The following is a 13,163-nucleotide window of genomic DNA, read 5'->3' on the forward strand; positions in this document are numbered from 1 at the left end:
GCTCAGCAGTCAGTATCACACAGGATAGGATTAGATACACAGCTCAGCAGACAGTATCACACAGGACAGGATTAGATACACGGCTCAGCAGTCAGTATCACACAGGATAGGATTAGATACACGGCTCAGCAGACAGTATCACACAGGACAGGATTAGATACACGGCTCAGCAGTCAGTATCACACAGGATAGGATTAGATACACGGCTCAGCAGTCAGTATCACACAGGAGAGGATTAGATACACAGCTCAGCAGACAGTATCACACAGGATAGGATTAGATACACGGCTCAGCAGTCCGTATCACACAGGAGAGGATTAGATACACGGCTCAGCAGTCAGTATCACACAGGATAGGATTAGATACACGGCTCAGCAGACAGTATCACACAGGATAGGATTAGATACACGGCTCAGCAGTCAGTATCACACAGGATAGGATTAGATACACGGCTCAGCAGACAGTATCACACAGGATAGGATTAGATACACGGCTCAGCACTCAGTATCACACAAGATAGGATTAGATACACGGCTCAGCAGACAGTATCACACAGGACAGGATTAGATACACGGCTTGCAGACAGTATAACAGGAGAGGATTAGATACACGGCTCAGCAGACAGTATCACACAGGATGGGATTAGATACACGGCTCAGCACACAGTATCACACAGGATGGGATTAGATACACGGCTCAGCACACAGTATCACACAGGATGGGATTAGATACACGGCTCAGCAGACAGTATCACACAGGATGGGATTAGATACACGGCTCAGCAGACAGTATCACACAGGAGAGGATTAGATACACACAGGCAGTATCACACATGGCAGCATTAGATACACTTGCGTTTCGCTGATGGATCGGCCTCATTACACGGGCCGGGGTCACATGAGGCGGTAAAGGTCGCCCTCGTTACAACGCGCAGTATCTGCGGGGACGCCGTGTGACATTTCGCTGTTAATGGCGGACACCGTGACCCCTGTCCGCGGGCGATTCTTATCTATGATGGAAATGGCGCAGTGAAATTTATTATAGTTATATATATATATATATATATATATATATATATATATATTAACTCCGTCATGACTGAGGGTAGCGGCCTTCTGGGCATCTGCAGGGTATCAGGTATCCTGGCAATGCTGAACTGATCACTTACGGTACCCGGCGGTATCGGCCTGCACGCCCCTCGTTTCCCAACAGCTTCACCTATAAACATCTGGCTTAAGTGCGACCATTAGAAATGTCATCCAGTGCTCGATATCTGGGCAGGCGAGACAGAAGGAGAACGTACCGGACCGAACCCGGCGGTATTAACCTCCGACACATCAGAGGGACTCCAGCGTCCGGCATCTCCCATAGCAACAAACATGTATCCAATATCCTGAATAATACGATACATTGATATACTGAAAAGCTCATACAGAGCTGAAAATCTCCTGCTGCTCTTCATCCAAATCTCCTCCTGCTCTTCATCCAAATCACCTGCTGCTCTTCACCCAAATCTCCTGCTGCTCTTCATCCAAATCTCCTGCTGCTCTTCATCCAAATCTCCTGCTGCTCTTCATCCAAATTTCCTGCTGCTCTTCATCCAAATCTCCTGCTGCTCTTCATCCAAATCTCCTGCTGCTCTTCACCAAAATCTCCTCCTGCTGCTCTTCATCCAAATCTCCTGCTGCTCTTCATCCAAATCTCCTGCTGCTCTTCACCCAAATCTCCTGCTGCTGCTCTTCACCCAAATATCCTGCTGCTCTTCATCCAAATCTCCTGCTCCTCTTCACCCAAATCTCCTGCTGCTCCTCTTCACCCAAATCTCCTGCTGCTCTTCACCCAAATCTCCTGCTGCTCTTCATCCAAATCTCCTGCTGCTCTTCACCCAAATCTCCTGCTGCTGCTGCTCTTCACCCAAATCTCCTGCTGCTCTTCATCCAAATCTCCTGCTGCTCTTCATCCAAATCTCCTGCTGCTCTTCACCCAAATCTCCTCCTGCTGCTCTTCACCCAAATCTCCTGCTGCTCTTCACCCAAATCTCCTGCTGCTCTTCACCCAAATCTCCTGCTGCTCTTCACCCAAATCTCCTGCTGCTCTTCATCCAAATCTCCTGCTGCTCTTCATCCAAATCTCCTGCTGCTCCTCTTCACCCAAATCTCCTGCTGCTGCTGCTCTTCACCCAAATCTCCTGCTGCTCTTCATCCAAATCTCCTGCTGCTCTTCATCCAAATCTCCTGCTGCTCTTCACCCAAATCTCCTGCTGCTCTTCACCCAAATCTCCTGCTGCTCTTCATCCAAATCACCTGCTGCTCTTCACCCAAATCTCCTGCTGCTCTTCACCCAAATCTCCTGCTGCTCTTCACCCAAATCTCCTGCTGCTCTTCACCCAAATCTCCTGCTGCTGCTGCTCTTCATCCAAATCTCCTGCTGCTCTTCACCCAAATCTCCTGCTGCTCTTCATCCAAATCTCCTGCTGCTCTTCACCCAAATCTCCTGCTGCTCTTCACCCAAATCTCCTGCTGCTCTTCATCCAAATCTCCTGCTGCTGCTGCTCTTCATCCAAATCTCCTGCTGCTCTTCACCCAAATCTCCTGCTGCTGCTGCTCTTCATCCAAATCTTCTGCTGCTCTTCATCCAAATCTCCTGCTGCTCTTCACCCAAATCTCCTCCTGCTGCTCTTCACCCAAATCTCCTGCTGCTCTTCATCCAAATCTCCTGCTGCTCTTCATCCAAATCTCCTGCTGCTCTTCATCCAAATCTCCTGCTGCTCTTCATCCAAATCTCCTGCTGCTCTTCATCCAAATCTCCTGCTGCTCTTCAAAAGCCAAAAATACAAAGGGAAATCCACATGTTCTTCATCCACCATTAGAGGGAGCTCATCCAAGAGCAGAGTATACATCTGTCTGCAGGGAGAGTCTCTTGGCTGCAGGTAGCACAGCGATCTCTGTAACTGTCAATGAAAACAGGAAAACAGCTCTAACCCTATAGAGAGCAATACAGCAACTAATAAGGTCAAGGCTGAACATTCACAGAATAATTACATTAACATCTAAACAAATTAACACCTCTGATAATCATTTTTAAGTTTAACATATCAAACAATTCAACAAAAAGAGTTGAATAACTTTGTAAATACTTTAAATTCCAGCTGATACTCTTAACATATAGCTGGCATTACACTCCAGAGCTGCACTCAGTATTCTGCTGGTGCAGTCACTGTGTACATACATTACATTACTGATCCTGAGTTACCTCCTGTATTATACCCCAGAGCTGCAGTGACTATTCTGCTGGTGCAGTCACTGTGTACATACATTACATTACTGATCCTGAGTTACATCCTGTATTATACCCCAGAGCTGCACTCACTATTCTGCTGGTGCAGTCACTGTGTACATACATTACTGATCCTGAGTTACATCCTGTATTATACTCCAGAGCTGCACTCACTATTCTGCTGGTGCAGTCACTGTGTACATACATTACATTACTGATCCTGAGTTACCTCCTGTATTATACTCCAGAGCTGCACTCACTATTCTGCTGGTGCAGTCACTGTGTACATACATTACATTACTGATCCTGAGTTACCTCCTGTATTATACTCCAGAGCTGCACTCACTATTCTGCTGGTGCAGTCACTGTGTACATACATTACATTACTGATCCTGAGTTACCTCCTGTATTATACTCCAGAGCTGCACTCACTATTCTGCTGGTGCAGTCACTGTGTACATACATTACATTACTGATCCTGAGTTACCTCCTGTATTATACTCCAGAGCTGCACTCACTATTCTGCTGGTGCAGTCACTGTGTACATACATACATTACTGATCCTCAGATACATCCTGTATTATACTCCAGAGCTGCACTCACTATTCTGCTGGTGCAGTCACTGTGTACATACAGTACATTACTGATCCTGAGTTACCTCCTGTATTATACTCCAGAGCTGCACTCACTATTCTGCTGGTGCAGTCACTGTGTACATACATTACATTACTGATCTTGAGTTACATCCTGTATTATACTCCAGAGCTGCACTCACTATTCTGCTGGTGCAGTCACTGTGTACATACATTACATTACTGATCCTGAGTTACATCCTGTATTATACTCCAGAGCTGCACTCACTATTCTGCTGGTGCAGTCACTGTGTACATACATTACATTACTGATCCTGAGTTACATCCTGTATTATACTCCAGAGCTGCACTCACTATTCTGCTGGTGCAGTCACTGTGTACATACATTACATTACTGATCCTGAGTTACCTCCTGTATTATACCCCAGAGCTGCACTCACTATTCTGCTGGTGCAGTCACTGTGTACATACATTACATTACTGATCCTGAGTTACATCCTGTATTATACTCCAGAGCTGCACTCACTATTCTGCTGGTGCAGTCACTGTGTACATACATTACATTACTGATCCTGAGTTACATCCTGTATTATACTGCAGAGCTGCACTCACTATTCTGCTGGTGCAGTCACTGTGTACATACATTACATTACTGATCCTGAGTTACCTCCTGTATTATACTCCAGAGCTGCACTCACTATTCTGCTGGTGCAGTCACTGTGTACATACATTACATTGCTGATCCTGAGTTACATCCTCTATTATACCCCAGAGCTGCACTCACTATTCTGCTGGTGCAGTCACTGTGTACATACATTACATTACTGATCCTGAGTTACCTCCTGTATTATACTACAGAGCTGCACTCACTATTCTGCTGGTGCAGTCACTGTGTACATACATTACATTACTGATCCTGAGTTACCTCCTGTATTATACTCCAGAGCTGCACTCACTATTCTGCTGGTGCAGTCACTGTGTACATACATTACATTACTGATCCTGAGTTACCTCCTGTATTATACCCCAGAGCTGCACTCACTATTCAGCTGGTGCAGTCACTGTGTACATACAGTACATTACTGATCCTGAGTAACCTCCTGTATTATACTCCAGAGCTGCACTCACTATTCTGCTGGTGCAGTCACTGTGTACATACATTACATTACTGATCCTGAGTTACCTCCTGTATTATACCCCAGAGCTGCACTCACTATTCTGCTGGTGCAGTCACTGTGTACATATATTACATTACTGATCCTGAGTTACATCCTGTATTATACTCCAGAGCTGCACTCACTATTCTGCTGGTGCAGTCACCGTGTACATACATTACATTACTGATCCTGAGTTACATCCTGTATTATACTCCAGAGCTGCACTCACTATTCTGCTGGTGCAGTCACTGTGTGCATACATTACATTACTGATCCTGAGTTACATCCTGTATTATACTCCAGAGCTGCACTCACTATTCTGCTGGTGCAGTCACTGTGTACATACATTACATTACTGATCCTGAGTTACATCCTGTATTATACTCCAGAGCTGCACTCACTATTCTGCTGGTGCAGTCACTGTGTACATACATTACATTACTGATCCTGAGTTACATCCTGTATTATACTCCAGAGCTGCACTCACTATTCTGCTGGTGCAGTCACTGTGTACATACATTACATTACTGATCCTGAGTTACATCCTGTATTATACTCCAGAGCTGCACTCACTATTCTGCTGGTGCAGTCACTGTGTGCATACATTACATTACTGATCCTGAGTTACATCCTGTATTATACTCCAGAGCTGCACTCACTATTCAGCTGGTGCAGTCACTGTGTACATACAGTACATTACTGATCCTGAGTTACCTCCTGTATTATACTCCAGAGCTGCACTCACTATTCTGCTGGTGCAGTCACTGTGTACATACATTACTGATCCTGAGTTACATCCTGTATTATACTCCAGAGCTGCACTCACTATTCTGCTGGTGCAGTCACTGTGTACATACATTACATTACTGATCCTGAGTTACCTCCTGTATTATACTCCAGAGCTGCACTCACTATTCAGCTGGTGCAGTCACTGTGTACATACAGTACATTACTGATCCTGAGTTACCTCCTGTATTATACTCCAGAGCTGCACTCACTATTCTGCTGGTGCAGTCACTGTGTACATACATTACATTGCTGATCCTGAGTTACATCCTGTATTATACCCCAGAGCTGCACTCACTATTCTGCTGGTGCAGTCACTGTGTACATACAGTACATTACTGATCCTGAGTTACCTCCTGTATTATACCCCAGAGCTGCACTCACTATTCTGCTGGTGCAGTCACTGTGTACATACAGTACATTACTGATCCTGAGTTACATCCTGTATTATACCCCAGAGCTGCACTCACTATTCTGCTGGTGCAGTCACTGTGTACATACAGTACATTACTGATCCTGAGTTACATCCTGTATTATACCCCAGAGCTGCACTCACTATTCTGCTGGTGCAGTCACTGTGTACATACAGTACATTACTGATCCTGAGTTACCTCCTGTATTATACCCCAGAGCTGCACTCACTATTCTGCTGGTGCAGTCACTGTGTACATACAGTACATTACTGATCCTGAGTTACATCCTGTATTATACCCCAGAGCTGCACTCACTATTCTGCTGGTGCAGTCACTGTGTACATACAGTACATTACTGATCCTGAGTTACCTCCTGTATTATACTCCAGAGCTGCACTCACTATTCTGCTGGTGCAGTCACTGTGTACATACATTACATTACTGATCCTAACACTGGACCCAGGCAGGAGGAGTGAGGCGTTCCTGATTCTATGGGGGAATACTCTGATATGGGACCATCCCTTTAACATAAGTGATTTTGTCCCCGTTTTCTGATCTGGTGGCGGCTGCAGGTTTCGTCCCTTCTGGATCGGCTCATACATAGTTCAGTGGATTGATCTGAATCTGGACGACTTCATATTGTACATTTAATTTCTCTTCAGTGCGACGACCTCATTATTTTAGAGATAAGCCGCTGTGTGATTTAATTTCGAGGCACGTCGTTGCAGAGTTAATTAAAATTTCTCGTTGTGTGAGGGGCGAGTGTCTCTGCGCCAATTCTGTATTTGCGCCTTGAGAATCTTTACATTTAGAGATTGCTGCACAGAGAGCGCGGGATGAAACATTCCAGACTGTGGCATCCATCATTCATCACACATTGCCGCACACCGGCCGCGCGCTCCGTCTGTCACCACCGGCTTTTACTTACCGGATTGCTATTAATTATCATCACGTTCCGATCTGAAGTTCATCACCGGCAGATATTATATTTAAGAACTTGTATCAAAAGGTTTCACCACCAAATCCAAGAGTGCGAGCAAACTACGCCGTGTATTATTGATGGGCAAGAAAAGTCAATGTGCTTGTGCTGTATATGACATATACGGACATGAATTATGGATCCATGCAGCCGACAGATGGATATGTGGGTGGTATGTTTTATTATATCACACGGGATACAGCAGAGCCGGGACATCACACAGGATACAGCAGAGCCGGGACATCACACGGGATACAGCAGAGCCGGGACATCACACGGGATACAGCAGAGCCGGGATATCACACGGGATACAGCAGAGCCGGGACATTACACGGGATACAGCAGGGCCAGGATATGACACAGGATACAGCAGAGTCGGGATATCACACAGGATACAGCAGAGCCGGGATATCACACAGGATACAGCAGGGCCGGGATATCACACAGGATACAGCAGGGCCGGGATATCACACAGGATACAGCAGAGCCGGGATATCACACAGGATACAGCAGGACCAGGATAGTGCATATCTCAGTCAATTTGAATTATAACATGTAAGATAACCAAATCTCCATGATGAGGTTTAACTCATTAAAAGGTTTTTCTAATTAAAGAAGTACTCCTCGTCTTCCTCCTCCCATGAAAGTTTTTATCCTCTTATTATGTGGCAGCAATCATTTTACAGCACTGTGCACTTACAATTACTCATTTTGCCTTTCTACGCAGTTAATTCTGCTCTTTTCCATTAGGTCTATGACGTCACGTGATTAATAAATCACAAGCGGATTCCTTCTACCCTCTATATACAAATACTTGGGCAATTGTCCCTGTATGAGTCATCCGTCACTGCAGGGGGAGGGAGGAGCAGCTGGGTCAGGAGTTGGAGAGGGGAAATGACTCAAGGAGGGAAAAGAGACTTCCTTATCTTACATAGAGTTTCTAAGGATTCAGCTTGTCAGTAGTGATGGGCGAATCCGAACAGTAAAGTTCGGGGTCTGTACTGAGCACCTAGCGTCTGTGCACGGACCCCGAACACTGTCTTCTCCGGTAAGACCGTGTTACTGTTCGGGTTCGGCACCCTGAACATTGGCTGTTTTCCAAGCTGTCATCTGTGTGACCTTCCAAGAAACACCAGCAGCTCTGATCGGCGGTAAGATCATTACCGCCAGTCACAGAGCTGCTTTTCCCACTCTGAGATGACAGCATGTGAGCCAGCAGCTGTGACCTCCGAAATAAAGACTACCACCAGTCACAGGCATTGGCTGATGAGAGTGATACTCATCACGTACCCCTGCTATCGCTGATAATAGAGACTGTGCTATAAATAAATACACTTTATAAAAAATAACGTGGGACCTCATCTATCTTCGATAACCAGTGCAGGCAAAACTGACAACTGCTGGCTGCAACCCTCAGCTGTCAGCTTTATCATAGCTGGTTAACAAGAACAGAGGGGTCCCATGCATTTTTTTTTTTATTTATTGAAATAAATAATTTAAAAAAACGGCGTGGGTTTCCCCTCATTTTTGGCAACCAGTCTTGCAAAGGCAGATAGCTGGGGGCTGGTATTCTCAGACTGGGAAGGGGCCATGACGATTGGCCCCTCAGCCTAAGGATAGCAGCCCACAGCTGCCCAGAAAAGGCTCACCTAGTAGATGCGCCAATTTTAGCACTTTGCCTGACTTTTCCCACTTGCCCTGGTGCCAAGGCAAGTGGGGTAATAGGTTTGGGGTTGATGTCAGCTGTTTTATGGCTGCAGACATCAAGCCCAGGGGTTAATAATGGAGAGGGGTCTATTAGACACATCCATTACTATCCCCATAGTTAGATTGTAAAGACCCCAGCCAGAGTAAAGTCCTTTAATTAAAATAAAGACACTGACTCATTTATTTAACATAAAAATAAAAAAGGAGAGTAATATTCACGTCACCTAGACACCTGCCTAATCCATCGATGCCCTTGTCCCCTGTAAAAGACAAAAAAATAAATAAATAAATACCATATTCCTCCCCTGTCCAACAATAATCCATTGATGGGCATGTCCCACGACGATCCGGATGATATGGATAGTGGTCACATCAGTGATGCAACCGCTATCCACGCCAGCCGGCTCACAGTGAGACGGGAGTGTGAGAACCATTAGTGAGGTGATCAGGGTTCATCAGCTATGACAATGACTGCTGGATCCTTCTCACGCTCCTGTCTCACTGTGAGCCGGCGGGTGTGAATAGCAGTCGCTGGAAGAGACCCCACGTCATTTTTTTTTATTAGCTATTATTTATAGCACTTCAGCCTTGTCTGCCTCTGACTGTGCACACTGTCATGATTCTCCTGTAATAGATTTGCATTTGTGGTCACATACTGACTAGTCTACTGCGTTCCTCTCCATTCCCTTCCATTGAGAGAAGCCGGATGATATTAGTCGGCTCATGACTGCAAGTATTCAAATAGCGCACTCACACGGGGAACGCTGAGGAACAACATCACACACTGTCACGATCCAGCAGTCTGCAGTCATAAGGTAGCTGCAGACTTTTGATCTAAGATAAAAAAAAAAACAAGAAAAAAACAACGCATTTACAGCCTGATCCTTTTATAGTAGAGTTTAGTAAATGTAATAGATCTTATAATTCAGTTTGTCACCATTTTCAAGATTCTTGCTGTCAGTGAATAGGAACTCTTGATTGCCCAGACAATCCTCTGTGGGCCTGGACTGCAGACAGATACAATGTATCACAACATACATTAGATCCAGGCAGGGATTTGTGCTGCTGATGCGGTCAGGTGGGTTTGTATTAATCCAAATTCTAGGCTTCATAACCATCTAATTGAATCGGCAGGAACCCAGGAGCTGACATTTAGTGCAGTGAGACACTAAGGGGTTAATGACGGCTCATTTTTATTATTACAATCTTGATACATTTCTTTTAGGAATCTGTAATTAATAATGTAAATGAACCGGCTGCTGTCGCCGTCTTTGAAGCTGGCGCTGATGTTTGGCCCTGCGGACAGACGGAGGAGATAAAAGTCGCTGCTGATTTTCCAGCGTCTCTCAGTATTTTGGGGGTATTACGCGGCGGTCAGCGCGCGGATCAGTGGCGGCTGGAGCGGAGGTCGCTGCTGATCATATTTCTGATATTACAGTAACATTGCTCCCGGGGGAAAGTTTAACTCCAGGAGACCACGGATGTGTTTATGGATCATCCCATCTATCTGTAAAGTGTCTCTTTAATTCTCCCCGCAATATTGTTAACTCCGCGACTGCCGGGAAGGATTTCATCGTAAGATCTCCACGGCAAAGATGCTGATACTGTAAACTGCTAATAACACTCGCGGCTTCTGGAACCCGATGATGGAGATCTTTATAATTACAGGCAGATCAGATTAGGTGCAAGTTTAATTAAAGGGGAAATGGCTGATAACAGAGAACAATGCTTTGGCATCAGATAAACGGAGGCTGAGCAGCCAGTTTAATCTTTATTTCGTGGCTTCAGACATTTCTATTCAGAGAGAATTAGACAAGAAATTCTCCACATTTTTGCAATGGCCGAACGCTCACGTAGAAAATGGGATTGTGTGTTTTACACTGGATACTCCTGCAGTTACTAAAAACTATTTCTGCAGAAATGTCGCCAAAATAATGGTAACCAATGAAAACTCTCCAAACCTCCCCGAATACTCTCCCTGGCAATCATCACTGCCTCATATGTGTCTGCACTAGACGCCATAATAACCTGCAAAAAGCATCCATGGGTAGAACTCTGTGCAAGCAAAAGGCAGAAAACGTGAGTGCAGCTCTCAATGCCCGAGAAATGGAAGGGAACTGGAAAAAGTTATAAAAGGCAACAGGAAAACCAGGAAAAATGCAGGAGGGCGAACGAAAGGAATCAAGTACAAAGGAAGAGGGATGAGCTCCATCCAGACCCTACTGACTTTACTCTAACTCACTTCTTCCAGACTCCTCTCTCCCTCTCCTCCAGAATAGTTATATTCTTGTACATACAGTATAGACCAAAAGTTTGGACACACCTTCTCATTTAAAGATTTTTCTGTATTTTCATGACTATGAAAATTGTACATTCACACTGAAGGCATCAAAACTATGAATTAACACGTGAAATTATATACTTAACAAAAAAGTGTGAAACAACTGAAAATCTGTCTTATATTCTAGGTTCTTCAAAGTAGCCACCTTTTGCTTTGATGACTGCTTTGCACACTGTTGGCATTCTCTTGAATAGCTTCAAGAGGTAGTCACCGGGAATGGTTTTCACTTCACAGGTGTGCCCTGTCAGGTTTAATAAGTGGGATTTATTGCCTTATAAATGGGGTTGGGACCATCAGTTGTGTTGTGCAGAAGTCTGGTGGATACACAGCTGATAGTCCTACTGAATAGACTGTTAGAATTTGTATTATGGCAAGAAAAAAGCAGCTAAGTAAAGGAAAACGAGTGGCCATCATTACTTTCAGAAATGAAGGTCAGTCAGTCCAAAAAATTGAGAAAACGTTGAAAGTGTTCCCAAGTGCAGTGGCAAAAACCATCAAGCGCTACAAAGAAACTGGCTCACATGAGGACCGCCCCAGGAAAGGAAGACCAAGAGTCACCTCTGCTTCCGAGGATAAGTTTATTTGAGTCACCAGCCTCAGAAACCGCAGGTTAACAGCAGCTCAGATTAGAGACCAGGTCAATGCCACGCAGAGTTCTAGCAGCAGACACATCTCTACAACAACTGTTAAGAGGAGACTTTGTGCAGCCGGCCTTCATGGTAAAATAGCTGCTAGGAAACCACTGCTAAGGACAGGCAACAAGCAGAAGAGACTTGTTTGGGCTAAAGAATACAAGGAATGGACATTAGACCAGTGGAAATCTGTGCTTTGCTCTGATGAGTCCAAATTTGAGATCTTTGGTTCCAACCACTGTGTCTTTGTGTGATGCAGAAAAGGTGAACGGATGGACTCTACATGCCTGGTTCCCACCGTGAAGCATGGAGGAGGAGGTGTGATGGTGTGGGGGGGCTTTGCTGCTGACACTGTTGGGGATTTATTCAAAATTGAAGGCATACTGAACCAGCATGGCTACCACAGCATCTTGCAGCGGCATGCTATTCCGTCCGGTTTGCATTTAGTTGGACCATCATTTATTTTTCAACAGGACAATGACCCCAAACACCTCCAGGCTGTGTAAGGGCTATTTGACCAAGAAGGAGAGTGATGGGGGCTACTCCAGATGACCTGGCCTCCACAGTCACCAGACCTGAACCCAATCGGGATGGTTTGGGGTGAGCTGGACCGCAGAGTAAAGGTAAAAGGGCCAACAAGTGCTAAGCATCTCTGGGAACTCCTTCAAGATTGTTGGAAGACCATTCCTGGTGACTACCTCTTGAAGCTCATCAAGAGAATGCCAAGAGTGTGCAAAGCAGTCATCAAAGCAAAAGGTGGCTACTCTGAAGAACCTAGAATATAAGACATAATTTCAGTTGTTTCACACTTTTTTGTTAAGTATATAATTCCACATGTGTTAATTCATAGTTTTGATGCCTTCAGTGTGAATGTACAATTTTCATAGTCATGAAAATACAGAAAAATCTTTAAATAAGGAGGTGTGTCCAAACTTTTGGTCTGTACTGTAGGGGCAGTATTATAGTAGTTATATTCTTGTACATAGGGGCAATATTATAGTAGTTATATTCTTGTACATAGGGAGCAGTATTAACATAGTAACATAGTTAGTAAGGCCGAAAAAAAGACATTTGTCCATCCAGTTCAGCCTATATTCCATCATAATAAATACCCAGATCTACGTCCTTCTACAGAACCTAAAAATTGTATGATACAATATTGTTCTGCTCCAGGAAGACATCCAGGCCTCTCTTGAACCTTTCGACTGAGTTCGCCATCACCACCTCCTCAGGCAAGCAATTCCAGATTCTCACTGCCCTAACAGTAAAGAATCCTCTT

This window comes from Ranitomeya imitator, chromosome 7, assembly GCF_032444005.1.
Source record: "Ranitomeya imitator isolate aRanImi1 chromosome 7, aRanImi1.pri, whole genome shotgun sequence".
NCBI lineage: Eukaryota > Metazoa > Chordata > Amphibia > Anura > Dendrobatidae > Ranitomeya > Ranitomeya imitator.